At 37.5% G+C, this 27,996-nt stretch overlaps 1 long non-coding RNA gene across 2 annotated transcripts in view; it reads right to left on the bottom strand.

Moving 5' to 3' along the window:
• The window catches only part of LOC311600357, a 29,045-nt gene extending 8,929 nt beyond the window's left edge, over window positions 1-20,116 (bottom strand). The window contains exons 1-4 of one of the 2 annotated variants that reach the window (XR_014780219.1): window positions 20,044-20,116; window positions 16,848-17,015; window positions 14,056-14,124; window positions 13,553-13,746 (exon numbers count right to left, since the gene is read on the bottom strand). This is a non-coding gene — a long non-coding RNA (uncharacterized lncRNA). Of the gene's footprint in view, window positions 1-13,552; window positions 13,747-14,055; window positions 14,125-16,847; window positions 17,016-20,043 lie in introns of those variants that run through there. The other variant, XR_014780218.1, reaches the window with a different exon arrangement.
• Between the last annotated feature and the right edge of the window lie 7,880 nt (window positions 20,117-27,996).

The following is a 27,996-nucleotide window of genomic DNA, read 5'->3' as shown; positions in this document are numbered from 1 at the left end:
AGTGTTCCCCTTTTTCCACATCTTCGCCAGCATGTGCTGTCACTTGAATTTTTGATCTTAGCCATTCTGGTAGGTGTTAAATGAAACTTCAGAGTCATTTCGATTTGCCTTTCCCCCAATAACTAAGGACATTGAGCATTTCTTTTAGTGTTTCTTGGCCATTCGATGTTCCTTTGTTGAGAATTCTCTTTTTAGCTCTGTAACACATTTTTTAATTGGATAATTTGGTGTTTAATTTCTTGAGTTCTTAATATATTTTGTTTATTGGCCCTTTTTTGGATGTAGGGTTGGAGAAGATCTTTCCCCAGTCTGTAGGATGTCATTTTGTTCGGTTGACAGTGCTCTTTGTCTTACAGAAGCTTTTCAGATTCATGAGGTCCCAATTATTAATTGGTGATCTTAGAGCCTGAGCTGTTGGTGTTCTGTTCAGGAAGTTGTCTCTTGTGCTAATGAGCTCAAGGATTTTCCCCACTTTTTCTTCTAACAGTTTTATTGTGTCTGGTTTTATGTTGAGGTCTTTAATCCACTTGGGCTTTAGTTCTGGGCAGGGTGATAAGTAGTGGTCTATTTGCATTTTTCTACATGTAGACATTCAGGTAGACCAGCATCATTTGTTGAAGATGTTATCTTTTTTTTCCATTGTATGGTTTTTGACTTTTTATTGTCAAAAATCAATTGACCATAGGTGTGTGGGTTTATTTCTGGGTCTTTGATTCCATTCTATTCATCAACCAGCATTTTTCTATAGTAGTATCATGCCATTTTTTAAATTACTGTTATTCTATTGTACAGCTTGAGATTAGGGATGGAGATTACTCTGGAAGACCTTTTATTGTAGATGATTTTTTAAAGTTATTCTGGGTTTCTTTGTTTTTCCATATGAAGTTGAGAATTGTTTTTTCAAGGTCTGTAAAGAAATGTGTAGGTATGGTAGGTGCTGAATATTCTATGAACCCTGCTTCCAAATCTATATACTTTAACCCCTGGAGTGAAGATATAAGACATTTCACACATGATTAAAATAAAACTAGGCTATAATGTGAGCTTTGATGTGGGATTAAGATATTAGGGTAAAAATGAATGGATGACTTTTTTTTTGCTGTACAGAAGCTTTTAAGTTTTAGGAGGTCTGACATATCAACAGTGGGTCTTTATTCTTCAGCAAATGAGGTTCTAGTAATTTCAGTAATACAGAGTTTACATTTTGGTCTTCAGTCCATTTGTAGTTAACATTTGTGCATAGGGATAAAGACATCTCTAATTTCATTCTTTTACAATTGAGGAAAACACTATAGTTTTCCATGTAAACGTGGGGCATTATGAGATATCCCTTACTGGACTTGGCATGCCCAGTGGAGTCATTTCTCATGTCAGGTGTAGGTTATTAACATATGTTTAGTTTTCACAAGTTCAGCTTTCCTGTTACATGTAGTAGACACGATCACATAGGAGAGGTTCTTGTACTCTGGTTCCTACTATCTTCCTGCCTACTCTTCTGTGGTGTTCCCTAAACCGTGGATATAGAGGTTGCAATCTAGATGCATCAGTTAGGGCTGAGCAACCCATATCTGCTGTTCTCTGCATTTTTGAACAGTTGTGGATTTATTAATAATATCTATCTACTGCAAAAGTAAGCTTTCTTTATAAGTGAGGAGAGCTGCATTTATCTGCAGGTATAAGGATGGATATTTAGAATAATGCTAGAAATTATAACTAGTTTAGGGAATTGGCAGTGATATATTCTCTTCTAGGTTTAGTGATGTCACCAGCCACTTGAAGAAGGCCATGTTTACAGTAGCCAATGGGAGTTCTCACCTATTCTGCAAGCTTTGAGTCCAGTAAGAGAGATGTCACTTGTCCCCAAGATATAAATTCCATCATTGCACTCTTGGAGACAACTTAGTATGCTGATTATTGCTGTGGTTCACAGGCTTTATAGCTGGGGAGTACTACTGATTGCTTCTATCCATAGGCAGCCTGCACCCCACTTTCAGACACTATGGAAGGCAGCCCTTGGATGGAGGCTTCCTGTTAAGTTCTAGCTCCATTGTCCAAGTCTTTTTCCTTAAGTGTGTGGTGTCTCTAGGGATCATCTCACCAAGTTCTGGAATGCACCAAAGGGCAGTCACAATAGCCTATATTGTTTTCAGCATCTCTTGCATCCACCTGAACAACAATTTGATGGTCCCATGAGTTTTCTTCCCATGGCTGGTATTTAGTTTTTGTTCAGTTATCTATAGTTTTTGTGTGAGCACCATCACCGTAGGCAATGTAAGTTCATTAATGTGTGTGTGTGTGTGTGTGTGTGTGTGTGTGTGTGTGTAAAACAATAGTTAAGAATAGGGCAAGAATTTGAGAGAGCATGAGGAGAATGGGGTGAGTAGCAATCGGAGTGGGAGAGAGGGGTAGGAATGATATAGAACGCACATTTAGGAATTGTTTTTTAAGTTTAGATTTTAAAATGTAAACTAGATTTGTTTTACAGAAAAGATTTGCTTCAACCATTGAAATACTGTAAGAACAAGTATAAAGGGTTAATCTATCTAAGGATTTACATATTGACATCTTTTAAATAATTCAAATATTTATATGGAAGAAAGAAAGATGAAGGGACAATTGTATTTAATTTCTGGCATGTTTGACAGAGTGGAGACTGTTGTCTTACTCAAAATGAAAGCCCTCACTCTGACCTTAGCTGTGCTGGTACCTGACCCTTAATACGAAGTCTCAAGAAATAGGAGAAGTTAATGTCTGTCACTTAAGTCATTGGGTCTGTTTTATTTTTTTTTAAACAGCCCAAACTTGCTTTTTAAAAGTAGAGATAGTATTTATTGGTAAATTCAAAAAGTGTGAGGGCCCTCTGAAGGGACTTGATCTCAACTCCTTTGAGTGAGACCTGAGGAGTAGACATATGGGAAAGAATACATCTCTTAAAACCAAGTGTAGACCTTTAACATGGAGAAAAGCTATTTCTTCGTATTCTACCATCACATATCTGCTTACTGTCACAGCTAGGTAACTCTTACATGTAATAGATGTGACCTAGCATTGAGGTACGTGTGAATATGCACACACAAGCACACACACATATACACATGCACAACCAATCATCTTTTTCACATCTTTATGAATAATGTGTCTCAGAGATGAGTTCAGCAAAATAAACATTTCAAAGTAAGAGGGAGAAAAATAATTGCATTCTAAAGGAATAATTGTTTCTTTCACTCTGCAAGGAAGTAATTCTGCTAAGTAAGCATCAAATGTTAGTAACTAATTACTGATTCAATATGTCTTAAGTCCTACTCACTAATTTAATTTAAGATTAATTGAAACTTCACAGTTTTCTCAATGGATTTAGAATGAGAAATTGCTTTCCGTTCGTGTAGGAAAGTTAGTCTGGGATTTTCCCAAGGCAAACTTCCAATGTTTGGTTGTTATATCAATTGTCAGACCCCACGAAAATTTCAAATATGTTTTATGTATTTCAGCTAGGTTGCAAGTTATGTGGAAATGTGGATGGTTTTAAATTTTTATTTATTTTATGAAACAATGAGTTATTTTTATTCTCTGAAATTTTATACATGTATGCAATGCATCTTGACTATATACACACCCCATATGTTATTTCCAACTCCCTTTAGAAACATCAACGGATTTCTCTCTGATGTTTTTGTCTTGTTACTTTCTATATTCCATTGAGCCTCATTGGTGCTGCTCATAAGCACATGGTTATTTTGTCTGTCTACTGGAACAAAGGCACTCTCCATTCCAGAAGAAAGTGACTCTGCTGCTCCCATTAGCTGTCGACTGCCAATAGCTACTCAACTAGGGGCGGAGTCTTGAGATCTTCTTCTGCATTTGTGTTGGAATGTCTACTCTACTGAGTTTGTTCAGGTCCCCTGCAGGTAACATCAGATGCTGTGAATTCATATGTGCAACCGCCATGTTGTTCCCAGAAGACATTTCACACCACTACTCCTTATCTTCCTTAATTTTTTCCCTCTACCATCCTGTGATGTTTCATGAGACCCAGCCTGAGAAGGTTGATTCATATGTCCTATCTATGGATGAGCAACTCGTGGTCACTTATTCACAGCAGATTGAATAATTATGAGTCTCTGCATTAGTCATTACCCATTCCCAGAAAAGGCATCTCTGACCAAGGTTGGGAGCAATATAAATCTATGTGTATAAGTACAACTGCTTAGGATAGATTTGAAAATATGCACATTTAAGAAAATAGCAAAGTAGATTCTTTTCCTAGACTGCATGGGCCCCCTCTCGCACCCAGAGTTTGGTTTCTGGTGAGCTTTATAGTACCAGGCTTGAATTTTTCTCCTCTGGAACAGGCCTCAAATGGGGCCTGTTCAATCAGAAAGGGATACTCAAATCACATCAATCAAATCAGAAAGGAATAATTAAAATGAAGGTGTATTTAAAAACTACATTAAAACCTGTGAACTTGTATTCAAGTAAAACAATAAGAGGGTACAGAAAAGCACATGTGACATGAAAGAACAGGGGGAAGTACTAGGATCTAAAAGTTTACTTGAGGATGGGAACAGTGGAAAGAAGACAATAAGGGCGGGCTAACAAAAACCAACCCCCCCCCAAAATATAAAGAAGTCTTATGAGAACCCACTATCTTGAAAGACAAATAAAAACATATATTTAATTAAAAGTTTTAAGAGCGATATCTTGAGTTTTTAAAATGTGGCTTCACAATCACATGGTTTATTAAATGAAAACCTCTGTGCCAGTCAAAGTATTTAGTCCAGGAGGTCAATTAGGTGCCTAAAACAGCAGTCTGCTACTAGTGGTCTTAGTTGCCCACCTTGAGACCCATTTCTGAAGAAACTACTACATGCTTTTGTGGCAGGGCATTCCCAGAAGACAGAATTTCACAAGATGACTCCTTACCTGACCAGGAAACTCTCTTTGCTGGGTAGCTTTCATAAAATGTAAAGACTTTATCCTCCTCCTGGGGGAGAAAAATCAATCAATGATCTTTCCAAGGGACCCTGTATGCTAATGCCTTTTTAGGCAAGATGAGACCTCTGATGTAATGTTAACCAGCTACTTTCTAATTATGTTTTAAAAGCAACAATGTATGTTTAATTGATGTTGGATATAATATGGGGTATTAGCCAATGAAAAGCAATATGATGTCTGTGAGCAAATTAGAATTTATTACCAAAAAATCACTGAATGATCAATGTTTGGAAGTTCAGATATAGCTATTAGGTAGAAGAAATAATGTTGAATTTATCAATGTAGTGATGGTAACCAAAACCAAAGGACAGGATAACTGGTAAATGGTAAAAGGTAAGTGCTAAGGGTGTGGCCAAAACAAGGTGAAGACTATTTGCAATATAGAGATAGAGAAGGCATAGGGAGCACAAACAAGATGTCATACAAGAAGGAAGGCATAGTTTCAGAGAATAAAAATAAAGTTATTCAACAAGGAGAGGTAGGCCCACAGTGCCAAATATAAAGCGGTATCAAATGAGATTTGAACTCAGTTGTCATTAAAATTTAGAGCAAGAGAGTCCTGTGTATTTATTGTTCATTATACTCAGCATTTACATTATCCTGTTGTTTAACATTTTACTTTCTTCTCAAATGAAACATGATAATTTTCTATAGACTCACAGAATCCAATATTGGAGAAAAGCCAGACAGGGATTGTAGCAACTACCAGTGGTCATAGGTACCATGGAGTCCCCTTAACACTCATGTTCTAGTGCTGGTCACAAGTGCCAGCTTCCCCAGTTCTGCTCTTACAGTGAATAGGTGTCACCTGCAACAGCAGCAATGACAATAGCGACAAAGAAGTGTTGAAAGAAGAGCAGCTTCATTGGAGAGATAGGAAGCAATGCCAACCTTGTCTATTTGGAGTTCTATAGGTCTCTTGTATGTTTATGGGAAATTCTTTATTTAGATTGGGGAAGTTTTATTCTATGATTTTTTTCAAAATGTTTTCTGGGATGTGAAGCTTGGAGTCTTCTCCTTCTTCTATTCCTATTATTCTTAGGTTTGGTCTTTTTATAGTGTCCCAGATTTCTTGGATGTTTTGCGTCAGGAACTTTTTAGTTTTAACATTTTATTTGACTGATGTATCAATAACTTCAACTGTGTACTTTATATTCTCTCTTCTGTTGGGATAATCTGATGTATTCTGATGTTAATTACTGCTTGTTGCCTGCCCTACCTTTTGCTTAATAAAAAGCCATCCTACCTGGGCAGGGCAAAGGAGATAGGTGGGGCTTGGAGAGAGGAATTCTGGGAAGAAGGACTGGCAGGAGAAAGAGAGAGACCTAAGGCGAAGAGAGGGAGGCTGCCATGGGTTAGCTGGAGGACAAGCACATAGCTGGCAGTGTGGACGGAGAATCCCGATGAAGTACATTAGTAAGTATTTGGGATTATGAATGGGAGGTAGCTTGATAGAAGTTATTAGAAGCAGATGGCATGGGATTGTCCTACTATGGAAAGTAGTTTAGAGGATAGATATCTGCCCCGCCGCAGGTTAATGAAGAATTTTTAAAAATATAACAAGTGTCTGAGTCTTGATTGATTGCTAGCCAGGCCTATAGATTATACAGGTAATACAGATAAATTTTAAAAACGATACTCTCATCTCTTACTTTCTGTTAATGTGGCTTGTGTCTGCAGTTTCTGTTCTCTTCTCTGTTTTCCAACTCCATGATTGTCTCAGATGACCATGTATGGTGAGAACCTAGACCAACAGCTCATATGTAGTAGATACGCAGCACAGTCTCCTTATGGGTCCCGTAATATGGGTAGAAGGGATTATTTCTGACGTGGACTCTGGTCCTTACACACTGATCCCTTACCACTGGTAGGGCAGCCTTGCCAGGCCACAACGGAATACAGATGCAGGCAGTGCAAATGACTTTATAGGCTGAGGTCAGATGTTAGGGGAGGAGGGCTCCCCCCTTCTCAGGAGTAGGGGACTGAGGGAAGAGGTATGAGGGACGAAGGGTAAGACTGGGAGGCACCAAGGGAGGGGACTACGCTTGGGGTGTAAAGTGACAACAACAACAACAATGACAACAACAACAACAACAGGAATGCTGATAGCAGTGGGCTGAGGTTGAGTTGAATGTGTTCACCCGGGGTAGGAACTATTTCAACATATAATTCCTTAATTAGTAAAAGGTCAGTGGCTGGAAGTAAAAGGATTTCACTAGGATCAGATTTAGGGTATGGGATTTGGTTTGTAACTTCCATCTGAATAAGAAGTCTGTGCCTTCCCACAACTTCTGAGAAGCATCCAGAGAACAGGAGAAAATTAAAACCCCAGAGAGAAAAGAGCCTAGGAGCCCAAGAAAGAAAGTGGAGAAATGAGAACGCTGTGCCTAAGCTGTAGGTAAAGAAGAGAAGCAATTAGTCAAACATTAGGGCTATGTCAAAAGCATCTGTGAGGAAAACTGGTGTTAGCATACTCACAGGCTTCTTCTCAGGACCCATGAGCTCCAAATTAAGTTGCCACTGTTATTGGAATGCACTGAGACCTGGGGTGGGAGGAGCTAAGGTACAGTGTACACCCTCGAATGGATTTTCATCATCTGTAATTTATGTATAATCTTATCAAATTTCATCCTTTACTTCAAGCAGTACTCACTTCACTCTTCCCCATCTTTTTTTTTTGTTAATAGTAATTAAGGGGTTGCAAGTTGTGTTTCCTTTCTCTTAGGATTTTCACTAATTTCAATGTTGAGTCTACTTGCCATGCACACCCCCTCCATTCATGAAGTTGCCAGTCTCACTGACTGTTCTTATGCATTGTTTCTTTCCCTTGTGTACTGGTATTATGTCTGTAACCAATAAAACTCCATTTCAGTTGGAAAAACCTTTCCTCTTGGTCATAACAAACCTCCATCCTGTCCCATCATGCCTTTCATTGTTGGCAGCTTTCCCAATACTGCATCAACTTTTCATACCACTTACTAAGCCTTTCATCATTTTGTAGTGTGCTGACAGAATAAATCCTGTCTCTTATGTGAAATACAAACCTGTTTATTATTGGCCTAAAGCTACTTGTAACAACTTATGTCCAACTAATGCCAAGCAGATTGCACGTGTCAACAACAACAACAACAACAAACTCTATCCTTTCTTTCTGAGTGACTTTGACATTTGTCTTTTGTTATTTTTGCTATGTTTTTATTCACTTTTAAATGCAGTCTCAAGACTGCTAAATTATATAAAAAATTGTCCATTACGTAACAAAATCAAAGCCTACCTAGGCTGTCTTCAGTCTATCTCAATCCATTGATTTAATTATTATTTATGCTATTTCCCATTGGCTTAATAGTATTACAGCTCTTTTTTTTTATGTTCTTTGTTGTATGCTTCAGTTTAAGAAAGAGCTGTCAGCCATGTTTTTCAAATACAAAACTCCAATTAACCATTCTTTAAGTTAGTAACTTCGATGAATTCTAACCCTTCACATCGGATTGTTTCCTCTATAAAGTGATTTTAGGAATGAATACAGAGCATGTATATCATATCCTCAATGGATGGATACTTACAATGCATGAGAATTACTTGCTAGTCTCACCATTAATGTTATTACTTAATGCTAAACTTCATTCGCAAATGAAGTTTTGTAATTCTCTGTTGATTCATAGAATTTAAAGCCAAGGCCAAGCCAGTATCAGTGATATAACTAATACACAGGGCTTACAGATTTCATGAGGCTATCCGCACACAACTGCTTCAACCAGACTCACTGAATCTCGTAATTTTCCACAAATTTCTCTCTTGTAGTATTCAACTTGTTACCTGCAACATAGCCTACTGACCATGTGAACCAGTAGCCTCTAATTTATGTACCGGGACTGCCCTCTACTCAAAAGTTAGCACACGTGACAAAACAACAAACACCCATAAGAGATAGGATGACTCCACCAGTCGGTGCAACAATCATAACAACAGCAACCTTGACCCAGCAGCAAGAGCTTACTCCTCTGCAGCTCCAGCTTTTACACCAGTACCAGAGGATTCAGCATGCACAGTAGCAGCAGCTTTAGTCCAACATCTTCAAGAGAACATTTTTCAATACCCTGCTAATATCCAGCAGCCACAGATTAGATGCCAGGAAGCCAGAAGGAAGTGTTTTGCTCTGGATGTTCCCATGGCCTTTCCTCTTCATTTTTTTAAAATTAATTTATTCAGATTACATCTTAATTGTTATCCGATCACTTGTATCTTCCCATTCCTCCCTCCCTCCCGCTTTCACCCTATTCCCCTCCCCTAGGTCTGTGACAGAAGGGGACCTCCTCCCCCACCATATGGTCACAGCCTATCAAGTCTCATCCAGATAGCCTGCTTATCCTTTCTCTGAGTGCCACCAGGCTTCCCCACCAAGGGGAAATGGTTAAATATGGGGCACCAGAGTTCATGTCGGAGTCAGCTCCTGCTCTCCATGCAACTGTGGAGAATGTCATGTCCATTGTCTGGATCTGTATAAGACTTCAGTGTTTACTGCATGTGTTGTCCTTGGTTGGTGCAGTAGTTTGAGGAGACGCCCCTGGGTCCAGATCCACCCATCATGAAGTTCTTCTTGTAAGTTTCTAGGACCCTCTGGATCCTACTATTCTTAATTATCTCATACTTCTCTGACCTAGAGTCCCAATAAGAAGTCCCTGCATCTATCCCAGTCTCCTGGTAAGGGAACACGTTCATGCAACATTCCTTTTGGGTTAGTGTCCAATTATAAGTGAGTACCATGTGAGTCTTTCTGGGTCTGGGTTATTTCACTCAGGGTGATCATTTCTAGTTCCATTCATTAGCCCAAAAATTTGAAATTTTCCTTGTTTTTAATAGCTGAAGAGTATTCCATAGTGTAAATGTACCAGTTTTCTTTATCCATTTTTCAACTAAGGGACATTTAGATTGTTTCCAGGTTCTGGCTATTATGAGTAAGGCTATGATGAACATGGTTGAGCATATGTCCTTGTTGTGTGGTGGAGCATCTTTTGGGTATATTCCAAGGAGTGGGATAGCTGGGTCTTGAGGTAACCCTATTCCCAGTTTTCTGAGAAAGTGCCAAAATGATTTTCAAAATGGTTGTACCAGTTTGCACTCCCACCAGCAGTGAAGGAGTGTTCCCCTTTCTCCACATCCTCACTAGCGTGTGCTGGCATTTGAGTTTTTGACCTTAGCCATTCTGATGGGTATAAGATGGAATCTCTGAGTCATTTCTCTGATGACTAAGGATGTTGAGCATTTTGTTAATTTTTTCTCAGCCATTCAATATTCCTCTGTTGAAAATTCTCTGTTTAATTTTGAGCCCCATTTCTTAGTTGGGTTATTTGATTTGATGGTGTTTAATTTCTTGAGCTCTTTATATATTTTAGATATTAGACCTTTGTCAAATGTAGGGTTGATGAAGATCTTTTCCCAGTCTGTAGGCTGTCATTTTATTCTGTTGACAGTGTCTTCTGGCTTACAGAAGCTCTCAGCCTCATGAGGTCTCATTTACTAATTGTTGACCTTATGGCCTGGGCTGTTGGAGTTTTTTTTTTTTTCAGGAAGTTGTCTCCTGTGCCAATGTGTTCCAGGCTCTCCCTTACTTTTTCTTCTAAAAGATTTAGTGTCTCTGGTTTTATGTTGAGGTCTTTAATCCACTTGGACTTGAGTATTGTGCATTGTGCTAAATATAGATCTACTTGCACGTTTCTACATGTAGACATCCAGTTAGACCAGCACCATTTGTTGAAGATGCTATCCTTTGTCCATTGAATAGATTTGGCATCTTTGTCAAAAATCAAGTGTCCATATGTGTGTGGATTTATTTCTGGGTCTTCATTTTTGTTCCGTTGATCAACCATCCTATTGCTATGTCAATACCATGCTGTTTTAATTACTGTTGGTCTATAGTATAGCTTGAGATCAGGAATGGAGATTCCTCTGGAGAATATTTTATTGTACAGGATTGTTTTAGCTATTCTGGGTTTTTCTTCTTCACTCTTAATCCCCTTCTTGAGTTGACTATGGCCAATGATGGAGACTTTGCTTTAGGCTCGATTTTCCATGAGATTTTAGACTTTCTGTTAAAGTGAAATACTGGGTGTTTTTGTTTATCATTTCTATAATAATTCAGAACTGTTGCACTCAATATATAGAAACTTTTTTAAAAAAATGAGAACAGAAAAACAACAAAAATTGCAAACACTCAATTAGAAAATGCTCAGAATGTCATATATTATGAAAAACAGAATATTTAATAAATAAATTCAGGAGTGTCTGTTAGATAGCTATTAGAAGAAAGAGAATATTTAAGCCTGAAAATAAGATTCTTAACACAAGAAACACATACATATAAAAACTATTCATAATACATAAAAATTCTCATACAATATTTCCTAAAGTAAAATTTCATCTTTATTCATTAACCTATGCTTTCATGATTTGGGCATTTTCCTTCCAAATTATCCTAATACAGAAACAGGATGTTAATACTCTTTAACATCTTTTCTTCAACTCCTGACTTCCTTTTACCTTGGACCACCTAATTGGAAAGTTGGATTATATGTAGCTCTAGGATATGAGAGAGTCTGGTCCTCTTCCTTGTACCTATTGTTATTCTCCTCTATTCCCCTTAGACTCTAAAGCCAACCATTTATTTCCTATGCTCCATGTACTCTGGATTTCATACACACAACTTACTAATTTATTTTCAAAGTCAAAGTAGATACTTGGTGTTTTATTATAGAAGAATATGAGCATGAGTAACGTATTATGTTATCAAAAGCACACCTCGTTCATATGGTAATTTTACAATGTAGTCAAACTCTATTCTTCATATATAAACATTGATTCATTATGTTTTTAAAAATGCAATGAATAAACTCTTAATATTATTACACAACAATAATTTGCTGCTGGAGATAATCCCAGAAGCCTACAATCCATACCAGTCCCCACAAGTCTCCTCACAGTGAATCTCACTGTTTACACAGGAGCATGAACATTAATGGAAAGGACAAATCATTCAATGCAGCTATAAGGAAGTCATCATTCACACAGAGATGGGAATGTTTTGTTGTATAGTTGCTTAGGGGTCACCCACAGTCCTATAAGGAACCGTTTTCTTAATTTTTGTATATAATCTCAATAAAAACATTTGTTTTCCAGACTGGACTTGGGTTCTAACCCAACTTTGATTTGTTGTTGGTACCTTCTAGGCATAGTGTAGATGTTTGTTCCCCTAGACATGTGGATACACACACACACACACACACACACACACACACTCTTGCAGGCACGCAGGCATAAGCACGTACACTTACACACTTCTTTTTTATTTTCATTTTTTATAATTTATTAAGATTACATAAAAATTGGTATCCCCTCATTTGCATCTTTCCATTCCCACCCTCCTTTCCTCTCCTACCCTATTTCCCTTCCCTAGACCTTGGAGAAAAGGGGACCTCTTCCCTCACCATATGACCACAGCCTCTTGGGTCTCATTTGATAGCCTGCTTTCCCTTACTTTGTGTGCTGCCAGCCCTCCCCACTGATGAGAAGCAATCAAATCTAGGACACCAGAGTTCATATCAGAGGCAGTCCCCTCTCTCAATCTTGTACAACCTCTTTGGAAGTCAATCTGGCATGTTCTCAAAAAATTGGGAATAATGTTACCTCAAGACCAAGCTATACCAATCGAGGCCATATACCTGAAAATTCTCCACCATACAGCAAGAACTTTTGCTCAACTATGTTCATAGTAGCCTTATTTGTAATAGCCAGAATCTGGAAACAACCTAGATGTCCCTCACTGAAGAATGGATTAAGAAACTGGGGTACATTTACACATGGGATACTACTCAGCTATTAAAAACAATTAAATCTTGAAAATTTCAGGCAAATGGATGGAACTAAAAATGATCATCCTGAAGTGACCCAGAAAGACATTCATCATATATACTCACTTATAAGTGGATATTAGCCCAACACAGATGTCCTCTGGGAGACTTTACCCAGTGGGGGATCAGGACAGATGCTGGGACTCCCTGCTGGACTCCAGGTGAGAGTGGTACCGAAAAATGGGGAGGTATAAGAACGTATACATCTTACCCCTTTCTCCCCAATTCTTCAGTTCCCTATAGGTGTGATACCAGAGCCATTTATGCTGTGAGTTTTCCTTGCATGAGTGACTTCATATATATCTCACCTACTTTCCATATCTTTATGAAGTTTTAGTTGAGCACTTTCTTGTTCTCCATGTCACATTCTAATGCACTGGGATGAGTACAAACTTATGGTGTGTGTTTACATAGTCCCTCTAGAATGTCAGGCCCATGATAACACAGTTTCTGTGTTGTCTTTGTACTATTCTTTAATATGCCCCAACAAGCATTCTCATTAGAGGTCTGAGATTAATAAACATTTGTTGAATTAATAAAGTAGTTTATATGTATCATGTGGATAACTTTGCAATACTATTGAAAACTGCATCTTTGCGAAATATTTTATTTTCCATATACACAGTTCAGCATGCTGCTTGTTTAAGTAAGACACGAAGTGGTGGTGAGATTTTCATTAAATATATAATCGGCTTTCTACTCTAAAATCTTCCCATTTGTAAACTGTTGTGATCCTGATGTTCTATCAGTCAATACAGTGAAAAATCACAATATCATCAACAGAATAAAACCATACTAAAAGACACGTATTCAGTAGTTACTGTGTGCCATTCAGAACTGATGATTTAAGCTGTGGAAAGAAAAAAGAGGCAAGGGAGTTATATTTATGCCAAGTTGAATCCTGGGACAAGCAAGCAGTAGGTAAATAAAAGACCATGATCATGGCAGGGAGAGAGAGAAAAATCTCTACTGAAAGAGTGAAAGTGTAAAGTAATGAGAAGCACACCAACATTAGCACAGCTAGTTGGATGGTGTGATCAAGGAACAAAATCTGACTGTATTCTAAGACAGTGAAGCTGTAGCCAGTACTCAGAGCATTGCAGCAGGAAGAGAGGACAGGTACACAGCATCTGAGGACAGCTTAGCCTCTATGACGTACCAGAAGGGAACTCCAGAGGCTACAGTGAGGAGCATGGAGGGGGGGTTGAGCAGGTCTCTGCATCTTCTTCTATTCAGATAATTGTTTGGGAATTTTTGTTTTGCATGAAGGAGAAAAAAAGCAACGCAAAAATACTTTATTTGGGTGACTATATATTTTAAAACTGCACTTGTAGTCACTATAAAGGCAAGGCATAATGATTTCTATTTAAGACTTTTATTTTAACATATGTTTTTATTCATTTCTGACATAAAATGGACTCTTTCAACTTTTTTTTTTCTAATCTTAAGCTAGATTTACTTTCCTGGGGCTAAAATGTTCTCCCTTATTTGATATTTTTTAGTCAAATGTGGTGAGAAAGCCAATCCTCTACTGTATGTAACTATTTGTTTTTTTGCTGAGCTTTCCAAAGAAGACATTATTCTTGTATGCCTTGAATATTTATTTGTAAAAGTTCTACAAGGAAGGAAGGAAAACCACAGAAATTTTTGAAGCAAGAGATGAAAGGTAAACACAGTAGCTTGTTGAAACACGGTTAACAAATGATGAGGCCAACTGCAGAAAGAGCACTGAGAATTCTCTTTGGACATGGAAAGTTGTTGAAGTTGAGACCCACAAACTGATAAATCAGGGAGGGAATGTTTAAGTTTAAGTAAAATAAATAGGTTTCAAGAGAAAAGAGAAATTGTGAATCTATTCCGTCTTTGAATATCAGAACCAGACGGAGTTCTTTGCTCTTTTAAAGTATAACTCAAATTATACATTTAGAAATAAGTTTACAAATGCCCTTTAGCCTTCAATAATATTAAGTTATACAAGATAATCAAATGTTTAAAATGTTTTCTTGATATTCATTTATTTTCTAGGAATAGTATCTTGGCCTATAAAACAGTAATTTCAAAAGAATAACATGAACAGGAATTTTAAAAAGAGAGACATATGCTACTGTCAATATATTTCAAATCAATAATTTTGTTAAAAGTAAAAATGGTAAATTAAAAATTTGCTAATAACAATAAACATATAAAACTTTCTACTCTTAAAACTTTCATAAAGTTAGTGGTTTGTGTAGGTATAACTTTGAAATTATAGTAGACAAGCTACTTATATTAAGACAATATATCTCAGCACTCCACACATTTGTCTAAATACAAACCGATATAAAATAGAACATTGTATTTTTATTTTCATTCAATTCTAGGAATGTTTAAGTTTCCTTCCTGTTTTCTTCCTTTTCTCAAGCTTGATTGAGTAATGAGTTGTTTAGTATCCATGAGCTTGTATACTTTCTGCCACTCTCTTGTTTTTTTGATATTCAGATTGAATACATAATGGTCAGATAGAAATCAGCATGTGATTGCTATTTTCTTGTTTGTTGAAACTTGCTTTATTTCCTAAAACGTGGTCTGTTTTAGGTAACAGTCCATGGGCTGTTGAAAAGAATGGGTATTCCTTAGTGTTTGGGTAGAATGTCTACAGAAGCCTGTTAGGGCCATTAGATTTATGATGTCATTTAATTCCAGCGTTTCCTAATTAGTTTATTTCTTCCCAGATGACCTGTCTATTGATGAGAGTGCAGGATTGAAAGTACTCACTCTGTCTTTTACAGTTGATCTATGACCTTAAGTCTGTTAGTGCTTTTCAGCTTTTTTTTTCCCCTTTTGGTTTTTCGTTTGTGTGTTTCCTTTGTTTGTTTTTTGGATGATCCTGTGTCAAGTGCATATATGTTTGGAATTGTTATATCCTGTTGCTGGATTTTTTTAATTTAATGAGTATAAAGTGTTTCTCTTTGGAACACACTACCTAATTCTGAATTGATTTGTCATATTTTTAAAAATACAAATACATTATAAACAATGAAAATGCCAAGGAACAGAACCTTACTCTGGATGTTTGTCACATCTTTGTAATAACTACCAAAACTTAATAGTAACCATGATAGCCTTCAGAAAGTGACTGTCTGAATAAACTATAATAGATCCAAACCAAAAAGAAAATGTCATTTCATCTAAACAATTATTAGCAATTACCATGGAAAAACATGAAAGAATCTTAAATACATCTTGCTATGTGACATAGGACGTATATGATTTCAGCTCTAGGATGTATGAAAAATATTACTCCTCAGTAGGGTCTATTGAAAAACTTTGGGTGATAAGAAGAAAAAGGGGGATTTTAGTACATAAAAGTGTGCTGTATGACATTCTAACGATACATGTCATTTTACATTTCCTTAAGCCTACACGATGTGTAAAATTGAAAGTTATTGTGGATTTTGTATGATAAAGAACTGTTAAAGCAACCTCATCAATTGTCACAAATATTACCATTAGGATGGGAATGCTGATAATGGGGAAGGCCAGTCATGTGTGTCCTTAACTTTGTTATGAAAAGGTATAAATAAAAAAAAAATAGTTACCTTTCTACCCACATGTAAGTGGTGTTCTCATCCCTCATCAAAGATGTTTTTTCCATTTATTTATTTATTCATTTATTTATTTATTGAACCGCTTTGCAGTCTAATCCTAGCCCCGTCTTCCTCTCTAACCAGTCCAAACAGCATGTCCTCTACCCCTGTTCCTCCCTCATCCTTCTCAGAGAATGGAAGGTCCACCCTGGCATCTAAAGTCACAGCAGGACTAAGCATCCCCTCCAAACGAGGCCTGACAAGACAGCCCATCTAGGGGAAAAGAATTCAAAAGCAGGCGGCAGAGTCAGAGACAGCCTCTACTCCCATCATTGGGGGACTCACATGTTCACTACAGTGCAAGGGGTCTAGGTCCAACTCATACCTGCTCTTTGGTTGTTGGGTCAGTCCCTGTGAGTCCCCATGGGGCCAGGTTAGTTTATTCTGTGGGTCTTCTTGCGGTGTTTTTGAAATCTCCAGCTCCATCTTTCCTCTCACCATTTCACAAGACTTTCTCAAGCTCAGCCTGTTCTTCGGCTGGGGGATGGCATCTCTACAGTTAAAATATGATTTTTTTTTTGCAGCAAATAGAGACTACTGCAGATACCCACAGCTAGCTTAAATGCTGAGATTGACTATGGGCAGCCTGTCCCAATTGTTACAACTGCCACACAATCCCTTCACTCAAGGCTCAAGGAAAATTGCAGAATAGAAAGCAGGAAAAAAAAAGATTAAAAGACAGAAGATCAGTCTTCCTGCTGTCCTCTACATGTGATTGGGAAGTTACATCCATAAAATCTCAACTATATGGTTGCCTGAACAAGACCTACATAATGGCACCAGTTGCCATGCCAATACTGACAGAATAAAACATCCATATGGTCCTACCCCTTGCTGAATAGCTACAATTGGCAAATGCCTGCTGTGAGCAGGGCAATCAATTTTCTCCAGTGATGTCTCTCCCCTATAGGTTGTCACATCCGTTATGTATACCTATACATGTGAGCAATGCCAAGGAATATCAACAGGTTGTACATCCCCCTATACACACACAACACCAACACCAAAAATGAAAATTAAAGAAGAGATCCTGAATTTGGGAGGGATGTCTGAGGTATCAGGGTTGGGAAGGATAGACCAGGAGTGATGTCAATAATGGATGAAGCTCTCAAAAAATACTTTTTAAACATCTTCTTTTAAAGGGACATACACATTTTTAATATTTTACTTAACATAATAAAGGCCTCTATCTATTTGTTAATTTAATGATATTTTAAAATGCAATCTAACAGGAGGGCAAATTCAGAATGTAGAGGTTCATGGAACAGTGACAAGCACTTTTTTTAAAATCAATTCATTTCATGACTAAGTCCCCAAAGAACAGAAAGCTCCCTACCAACATTAATTCCCTCTGGAATGTGTGAAAGTGCATTATGAAGACTTCATGGAGATAGTGTGACGTTAATGATGGGTAATCAAATGAAACTCAAGATTGTTCCAATAAAAAATGCAGTAGATCTGGCTTCTGTTAAAACAATAAGTCTCTCAGGCCTTTACAACTCCAAAGCTTTAATTTTTTTTTTTAAGATATAGAATTAGACCTTGACATCCAACCATGACTGATAAGATAAACTGTAAATGCAATTCTATTTTAAAGTCATGGAAAAAAACCTTGTGAATTGCTGAAACTCATAACTGATTTAGAACGCTTCTTAATACATTTATGTAGTGAGTTTAAAATGGCTTATTACTGTTCTGTGCTTAAACTTTCAATTCGGAGTAATCATTCTGAAAGCTGTAATTCTGCTTTCCACTTTGTTTCACAAACTATGAGGGGAGACTAAGGATTCTTTACTGCTGTTATCACCTAATCTGCCTTCTTTAAATACATGGGGGTTAGTTCAACTCCTTTCCTCTAATTCTCAGCCAGTCCCCATTCTATACAATGCTCAGCTTCTTGTCTTTTGGGGAGGGGAAACAGAGAAGCAGGCGGCATATAGGAAAGCTCTCTGTGAGCCAGCATGGGACCGCCTCATCTCATTGGAGTCTTCCTGGATCAATTGGGGAAACCTTAGAAAACCTGAATCTAATTGAATCAATCAGAACTGACTAGAAAGGCTTGACTCCATATGCATGCAAATGTGCCAACCTGTGTTTTCCCTATGTTTGAAGACATAGTAGGCTGAGGGAAAGGAATAAATGTTTAAGACACTGTTCTGAAGAAGAAAAAACCAAGCCAATTTTGAAAAACTGTCTTGAAATATTACCTAGCTTTTGAGTGCTATCAGTTGAAAGACGGAAATTGTACAAATATTACTTCAGAGCTAAGCAAGGAAGAGAAAATGTGCTTCATCATTTTGCAGTTATGAAGATTTAAAACCACAGAAGCACGCACTCTTGTCAAGAATCACTGAATGAAGCAAGCCTGTGCAGCATACAAGAAATTAGAGTTAGGAGAGGAGGTTACTCAACTTAGCCGTGATCTATTCTGTTTGTATTTTTGAACATACATTCATTTGATAAATATTCATTAAGTAGGCTGAACACTGAGAGTAAAATAAGCAGGACAGCTGTGGCTCTCATGCCTACAATGTTTAGACTATAGGACTGCTATAGTCTAGGTTAAAAATAACATCTTATGAAAATTATTGCTCACATTTAAGATGTTCATTTCTAAGATTCTGGGTTAAGTTCTGCTCATTAGCAAATGGATAATTTGTTAGGAAATAATATGCAAGACAGAAGATGTTGTGAGGAAATCTGAATAGAAGGTTTTTCATCTCCACCTGCATTCATCTCCTAGAACATGGGTCATGATAAGGGTAGTGTCTGACCATGATGAGCCCACCACATAGGAGAGTGTCCTCCTTATCCATGGAAAGAGACAATGGTATTTAAAATGTAAGCTAATGTCATACCGCAGATTTTCCTAACAATGTGACAAACGATTTTATCTAAATTAAGTTTTCCTGGGGAAATAAGCTGCCATGAAAAGAAATTTTCAACTTTTTAAAGTCCAAATTCTGTCCAATTTCTAAGCTGAGATTCACTGTTGAGCCTCTCCAGGAGAGGAGAGTATTTGTCCCACGCCTTGCACTGGTGGAAGAAAGCATCTTGGTGCATCTTGGTGACATCATGGAAATGACTGTGGTCCTATTAGTTCATGACTCTAACATCCGTGGAAAATAGGAGCTTTGGATATTTGTTTTCTTATTCTAGTGTCCCAAAACATGCTTGGCTTTTCACATATGGTTGTTAGACTCCATTTATACCTTCAGTAAATGAGATTAGAAAGCAGTTGTTAATTTTGGCAAGAACTCCAAATGTAATAGAAAGGGGTCTACTTTCTCATATCAAAGGCATAGGTGCCCCACTCAAAGCCAAAAGGGATAAGAACAGCATGAGCATCCTGTAGCTTACTTTGTAGTAGCTCTTTGTATTATTTACTTTCAATCTGATCTTTTCATAAGCAACCAAGTTTCTTACCTAAAATCTAGAAATCTCCTGGGACAGTGAATGTTAATGTTATTTTACAAGTAGCTGGTCTCTTAAGGGTTTTAAGTCAATAAGCCAAAACAAACCTGCTAACACTTCTTGTTTTTCCATCAAGGCCAAAGTGTTATGCATTCCCACCAGCCTGCTTCTAGGTTGCCTAGCAACCTGTGACATCATCACTGCTGCTGCCAGGTTCCAGAGGCAATAAGAGACCCACCAGCCTCAGTCTCTGATGGGTTGAAGCCCAGGTAGTTTAGTTTTACAGTTAAGCTTAGTTGTTTAGGGGTTAAGATGTTTTTACGTCTAGATAGACCTTTTTAAATTGATAAAGATGAGATATGATAGATATTGGTTTACAGTCAGAATTTTAGACTCACCAAGATAGGAAATATGTTTTCTTCAATTGCTTTATGGTTCTTGTTGCTGTGTGTAGTTTATTTTATATATGTGTAATAATATAAATATATATGTAAAAAATTAAAAATAATTTTTAAAAAGACCCACTAGCCATCCTGTGCACTCTCTTCTGGTCTCTTCTATTCTTTCTCTCTCTTTCTGTCTCTCTCTCTCTCTCTCTCTCTCTCTCTCTCTCTCTCTCTCTCTCTCCCTCTCTCTCTCTCTGTCTTGGTCACCCTCCACTTTCTTTATACTTCTGCCTTCCCCCACAATAAATGTCCTTTAATACCAGATTTGTTGCATGGCATCTTTATATATTATGACACTAAATTTTGATTACTTATTTTTGTGTTTTTATTTACATTCTACTATCTACACGTTCAAAATAGAATGACCACCCAAGGCATTCTTTTCTTTATAGACTTATTGTTATATTGAAAAGTGAAACTAATAACTATATGGAACCAAAAATAATTAGTACTTGGTTATCTGTTTGCAAAAACCCTTTCAAAGGGGTACAATAAATGGATGCCATTTTGTTAGGTATTTAGTGTATCTTGTAAGGGAATTAGACAGAATATTAGAAACATTCCTAACAAGAATAAATAAAGCATTTTATTTGTTAAACTAGATACATATAAGTCAGTAGTAAATAGCTGAAAGTTATTTTAATGTCTGAAAGTAATTTGATATAGACCTCAAAATAGTGATACAGTTTTTCATAGCATCTCACTCAGGTGGTTTAAATCTTTGAGTTTTTATCCTTAATTATGGCTCACTCCTTTAATTCCAACACTCAAGAGTAGGAGCAGGCAAACTTCTGTGCATTAGAGACCAGCCTATATATACAGTAAGTTCCAGACCAGCAAGAGCTACATAGTAGTTCCTGCATAATGACGATGATGATGATGATGATGATGATGAACAAAATACCTTGGATACAAACAATATGTGTTTACTCTGTCTGTATATCCTGGCTCAAAAAACAAGATAGATGTGCAGCTCTTTAAGATCACTAAGAGGTCTTGAGTTTTAGGAAGCCTGAGTTTATACTTGGAGCTCTTATCTTTTCTTAGACACGCATTTTCTGAAATTTGACAAAAGCATTGTCTTCCCTGTTCACACAAAGCTCAGATTATCTGGTTAGAAAAACAGAGGCAACGTGCATCTGATTCCTTATTGCTAGGCAATACACTCCCAATGATCATATAACATGCAATTGTTCTCCATGGGGTAGAGTTATCATCTGTTCCCACATCAATGAAGAAATGTAACACTCAAAAGCACTTTAATGTTTCCAAATTAAATCAACTACTGTGGAAAACAGCTTGGAAATGAGGTAAACAACTTTTCAGTGAACACAGCAGCCTCAGAAATTTAGTTTACAGAAGTGATTTGAAATTCAGGATCGTACTGATGTTCTCAGGGGGCCATGACAGCAGAGACCTTGTAGTTAACATATGCCTTGCTCTATCATTCTGTGTTAGCTTTCGTAGTCTTCAGATTAATGGACATTCAGAATGTATTTACTAACAGTTTAAGGATGATGATTTTCTAATGACTACCGATGTTGATAACTAACCTAAACTCAAATGGTAACTGGTCCAACAGGAGCACACATCTAGGTTTTCCTGCACACCTACCATTCCCACTCAGCAGCTACCTTGAAAGTCCAATAATACTGGTTTAATTAAACACCCAATATCTCTTAAGTGGACTCTAAGAAAGAAATCTATTTGGTTTACTAAGATGCCTTAGCACTATGGAAATTATTTCATATAAATTTAATATATGATTATACACTTGAAATATTTCATGCAAAGAATTTTGTATGAGCCAAATACTGATATAAATACTGATTTGGGGTTTATTACTTTGTCTTGTCACTATTTTATACTAAATCTTTTAATAAGGTTTGTTTTTGTTTGTTTGTTTGTTTGTTTTTTTAGTTTAAAAATGAAATGCCTTTATTTGGGCGAGGAAGCACACACATAAATCAAACACACGCAGAGAAAGACATTCTGTAAAGCAGAGGGCGAGGAGAAGATTCAGAAAGATGCTCTCAGGCCTCTCCTTAAGGGGTGAGGGGTTTTTAGAGTCTTAAAAGGGTCTTGCTCCCCTAATTTTGTATTGATCATTTTGAAGAAAGACAGGATGGCTGATTGGCCCACCACTCTTGAGCAAACCTGCTCTGACCAACTTTGAACTTGTTAAGCCAGTCCATCAGCAAGGGGCCCTGTTAGGAGGAGAAAAGTCCCAAGATAGCTTTTTAAAACTGTCAGCAGTTTGTCTCGGTCAGGAAGGTGAAGACATTGGAAGCTCTCCATCTTGATGACATTTTCATAATTGCCCCTTGCTACCTGTCTGCCTACGAGGGAATCTAACTCTTAGTCACTCATTCCCTCTCTCAGAGGTCACTCTAACTGTTTTTAGGGGCTTGGGGACACAAGCCTGACCACTCCAGTTTCTTCTTTCTTTTTCCTTCTTTCCTTCTCTCTCTCTCTTTCTCTCTTTTTCTTCTTTCTTTCTTTCTTTCTTTCTCTGTCAAAAAGTCCAATGGAGAAAGGAAAAAAATTTGAATGGTCAAAAAAAATTAAATTAAATTAAATTAAAAAAAAGATATGATTGATGGCTTGGGATCTTAAAAAAAAAAAAAAAGAAGTGCGTCCTTCAGAAGAGGGATGATCAGGGCTAAAAAAAAAAGCTAGTGCCAAAGATCCAGAGCATGAGACAGCCTCTTGGTTATATGTGTACCCTTACATGCTATGTCAGTGCGGCAGGATCTGTATGCAAAAGGTGAGACTGCTAGTACAATTAAAAGTCCTACTGAGAGTTAAGGAAATTCCTCACCTTTCAACAAAGGCCGCTTACTGTAAGGGCGAAAAGAAGGCAGGCTCTTCAATACGAAAGCTTCATGCGCCCTCTAGTGGCCCATATATGTTTAGCGTTCCAATGAGGGTATGGAATGCCTGATCTCTTGTGGGAACTGAGATAGGAGACTGGCTTTAAAATGGTAGGGTCAACTAGCCCTATTTAGAATTTCAATTTAGGAGAACACATTATGTGTACTTTTCTTGAGTGGAGTTTTCGAATCACGTCAAGAATCTGCTTTTCTATGATATTCAGCCACATTTTAAAATTGTCTTATTATCTGTTTACTTGCCTGGTTATATCATTAAAGGTTATTAATTAGGTAATTAAATCAAATTCATAGCTTCGCTTAGTGACACTTTCCTATAGTCCTGACCTCTTCTTAAGCTGACGGAGAAGGTTTGACTGAGTTCAAGAATTCCAGACCAAGCTGGACAACTTAGTGAGACACCACTTCAAGGATACCAATGCAACTTATTAATTGTAGTTATGTTTAAGGGTACATTTGTATAATGAGAATGTTTTTGGATATTCAAAGGGCATGTGCACATGTTGTGACTATAGAGTATATTTGTTAAGTAAATGAGATGTAGCAAGGAACTAACAAAGTAAAATTTTAAATGTGGTTTTAAAATGTATGGTTTAAATCCAACTAGGAAGAAGGTGAAAGGTGAAATAAGAGGACAGAAAAAATTCCATAGATCAAACAAATAACTGAACTCAAATATTGCATAGCTAAAGCTACAGTAAATGTATATCTTAATTTATATAAATGAAGGAATATGAGTTACTGATTCCTACCCTTTCCAGTAGTTTCTGGAAACCACTGGAGCCTCTCCACCATAGCTGTAATTGATCCTTCTGAGTCAAGGAGAAATAATCTCGTTGTCTTTAGGGTGTTTCCAATGCGCGCGCACACACACACACACACACACACACACACACACACACACACACATGCACACACACAATTTGTTTAAACTATATAATGTTTCATGTTTGAAACTACCTTCCAATTCATCATTGTGAGATTTATTGTTTTGGCTTCCCTCACATAATTAGGAGCTTTAGAATATGGAGTCTACATTTCTGCATGGAATTAGCTCTATCTAGGAAATGGATAGACGTCATTTCCTCTAGCCTGGCCATGCTCTCGGTGTGCTGTACTTCTTCAGCACTGCTTCAGCCATTTAAGTTGACAGCCTGACTATTGATATTGATACATCTCTTTAAAGTATTATGATGACCTCTGAAATGGTCTGGACCCACTCCCGTCCTCCAATCCTATTCATAGGAACAAACGACAGTCGAGTCACTCCTCGGCATTAGTGAGCCAGCAACACTGCCTCTCTTCCTCTCTCGACATTGTTCTCTTGGATGGTCTGTGCTTTATCTAAAGTTCTTTCTTCCATTGTTCTTCTCTAGACTCTGGATGAATACCTCCTGTCACATAGACCCATGCCAGCACGTTTTACCAGGATCTGTGGATCTCTGCGTATAGTCCAACACAGAGGAAATTAAATTACTAATTACAAGGCAATTGGTATTATTGTTGGGAATATGTTAGTTAGGAAACCCAAAGAACTTTGCTTGAAGAGTGTAAACCAAAAGGGGGGAATACAAAATAATTTGAGATATTGACAATAAGCTGGAATGTGAACTCACTATGCTCATAATATGTGTACTGGCCACTTGGATGATAACTACTCAAGTAAATATTAAGTGTGGCTTACAAATAAAACTGTGAAGATGAAGCCAAATTGGGCATATTTTCAATGTGCTTTATTGCAGATATATACAATGCAACATCCTGACATTAATATTCTTTCAACAAACAGCCAGACTCTTGAGTCTTTAATTCACTTAGTCTTTCCATGTGATTTCTTGTAAACCTACCTTTAGTGGGAACTCCCTACATTAGCTCAGTGAGAATCCTCTTCTTATTCCATATCCAATTGTCATCACTGTCTTATCAGATTCCTCATCATTGAGGCAATGTGAAAATGTTCTAGTTTGGGTTCATCAAGAACCTGTGAGGATTGTTTAGTAAAATTGCTCTTTCTCTTGATGTCTCCTTGTAGCAGTCTTCATCCACCCTACATTCCTCCTTTGTCTGTGAATCCCTGGCCATACTATATTTGTAATTTGTAATTGTGCCCAACCTCTCCCTCTCCCTCTCCCTCTCCCTCTCCCTCTCTCTCTCCCCACAAGTCTTATTGTTGTAATCTTCATAGCTATTAAAATAGTCCTGAATAAAATGGTACTTCCTTTGTTTAAATAATTGTCATTTAATGTTTTCCAATAAAATATAACTACTTAACAATCTGCATTACTATACACAGCATTTGAAGTGCTGGATTTGTATCTATCCATTTTGGAAATTTCAGAATCCCATAGTGAATGCATAAGACAGCTATATAGACAGCAGAAACAGCTTCTCTGTCTGGAATCTAGACAGTCATTTCAGACAGCAAGCAGAAAGGACTGGAGAAGAATAAGTAGTAATAAGTTCTTCAGCGCCACCTGCCGATTTATTGTATTATTGCACAATGTTTTAGTAAACACTGATTTTAATAAAATGCCAATATTTCAAAACTTAATTTTGTAAACACTTCATGGTAAGTTTAATAGCATGACTGTTAAATTAACATTGTCAAATGCATATAGAGTTTCTCTTTATTTTTTAAAACACTTTTTAATCTCAAGTAAAGATTAGTCATAATAACTCAAAGAATAAATAGTCTTGTACAGACAAAATTCTGCCTAAAATTGGGCAAGCTTCCTGGTACTTGAAGGCTTTCATGGGACATGCCCCTTGGGCTAATATGCAGATATAAGTGAGTATAGGACAGTGGGGAGGACATCCTATTGGGACTCTAGATGAGACAAGCATGGGAGAATGGCAAAGTAGAAGGATCCAGAGGGTCCTAGAAACCTACAAGTAGAACATTATGATAGGCAGATTTGGGCCCAGGGTCCCACTCAAACTAAGGCACCAATCAAGGACAATACAGGCTGTAAACTTTAAACCCCTACCCAGATCTAGCCAATGGTCAGAACATTCTCCACAGTAGAGTGGAGAGTGGGATATGACTTTCTCACGTACTCTGGTGCCTCATATTTGACCATTTTCCCTGAAGGGGGAGACCTGGTGGCACTCAGAGGAAGGACAGCAGGTTACCAAGAAGAGACTTGATATCCTATGAGCATATACAGGGGGAGGAAACCCCCCTCAGGAACAGTCATAAGGGAGGGGAATAAGGGGAAAATGGGAGGGAGAGAAGAATGGGAGGAGACAAGGGATGGGATAACCATTGAGATGTAACAAGAACAAATTAATAAAATAATATATATCTTTGAAAAAAATAAAATTGGGCAAGCTTGGATGCAGGCAGAGTTGACAGCCAAACTCTGCAAGTCAGGTTAAGCGGTTCTCAATAAGCCATACCTTATAAATATTCCTGTCATATTTTTGAACCAAAATACTAAAAATGATGCTCCAATGTTTTGGGCAGCTGTCTCTGTCATTTTCTAATTTAGGAAGCTCCTAACCTGTACTTCTTGTCTATTCAGATAATTGATTTTATTCCTTATTAAGTCTCTGATGGTGCTGAATACCAGATAGTTTAGTTTCATAATTAAGCCTAGTTGTTTAGTGTTTAAGATATTTTTAGGTCTAGATAGATGTTTTAGGTTGATAAATATGAAATTTGATAGATATTGATTTACATTCAGAATTTTAGATGCACCAAGAGAGAAAGAATGTGTTCTTCAAGGTTGCCAAACAGAAATAGCCAAAACACTATAAATTTTCATGTATATAATTCCTGATTGTTTTCCAGTTATTCTTGCTTTAGGCAGTTCATTGAATATATGTGCAATGATATCAATGTATATGTATAAAAGAAAAAATAGTAAAAAAGGAAAAAACTTTTTAAAAGAACAGGTATGTTCAAAGCACAATGTAGGTGAAATGTTATTAGGTCAAAACTGATAAGAGTGTTCTAGAAGATATCTCAGCAAGTAGTTTAGAACATCAAAGCAAGAGCACGTTGTCACAAGAGAGGAGCATGAGAGACAGCCAACATGAGAGGAGCCGTGTTTCTAACCATATGTGCATCATTGTCTTCAGCTGGGGCATGCAACACTATTGAAAGCAGGGTCTCTGGGAAGAGTACATCAGGCTTTATAGGCTATTGATGGAATAAAAGTAAATTTTAAGATCTGAATGGGTACAGGTGACAATGGTCCAAAAAGGATGATGTCAATGTAAAGATTGTTCCTGAATTTGGGATGTTTCCTGTGACATTTGGCACAATAACTTCACTTTCTCAAGCAGTCTGTTACTTATTCTTTCTTCTTCCCACAAGAGACTTAGTTTCCAATGTGGTTGTTGCAGTGAGTACAGCAATGTGATTGAGGCACTGATTAGGCCATGAGTGTGAAGTATGGTGTCTCTCACCTTCATGAGCATCTAAGCAGAAGTGAGAGGCTCACGGGGATGGAGAAGACCTGAATTTCAAGCCTCGCTTAGCACACCTGGTCAAGTATTTTGCTGAGAGTTAGCGCATTATGCCCAGAAGAGTTGCCGTTCTTTGTCCCTATACATCACTCCCCTGACCCAGAGCAGCTGGACCCAGCCTGTCACTACCCGCTCCCCAGCCGCACCTTCACTGTGTTTTGTAACAAGGCTATAATCTGCATTTTTTTCATGGAAACTGCTCTCAGAAGTCTGTCCCTTGGCCTATTCCAATGCTTGCCTTGCGCACATA

Source organism: Acomys minous (genome assembly GCF_964271855.1).
Source record: "Acomys minous genome assembly, chromosome: 6".
Classification (NCBI taxonomy): domain Eukaryota; kingdom Metazoa; phylum Chordata; class Mammalia; order Rodentia; family Muridae; genus Acomys; species Acomys minous.
Note: the sequence above shows the minus strand (reverse complement) of the source record. Positions and strands in the feature narration are given on the sequence as shown.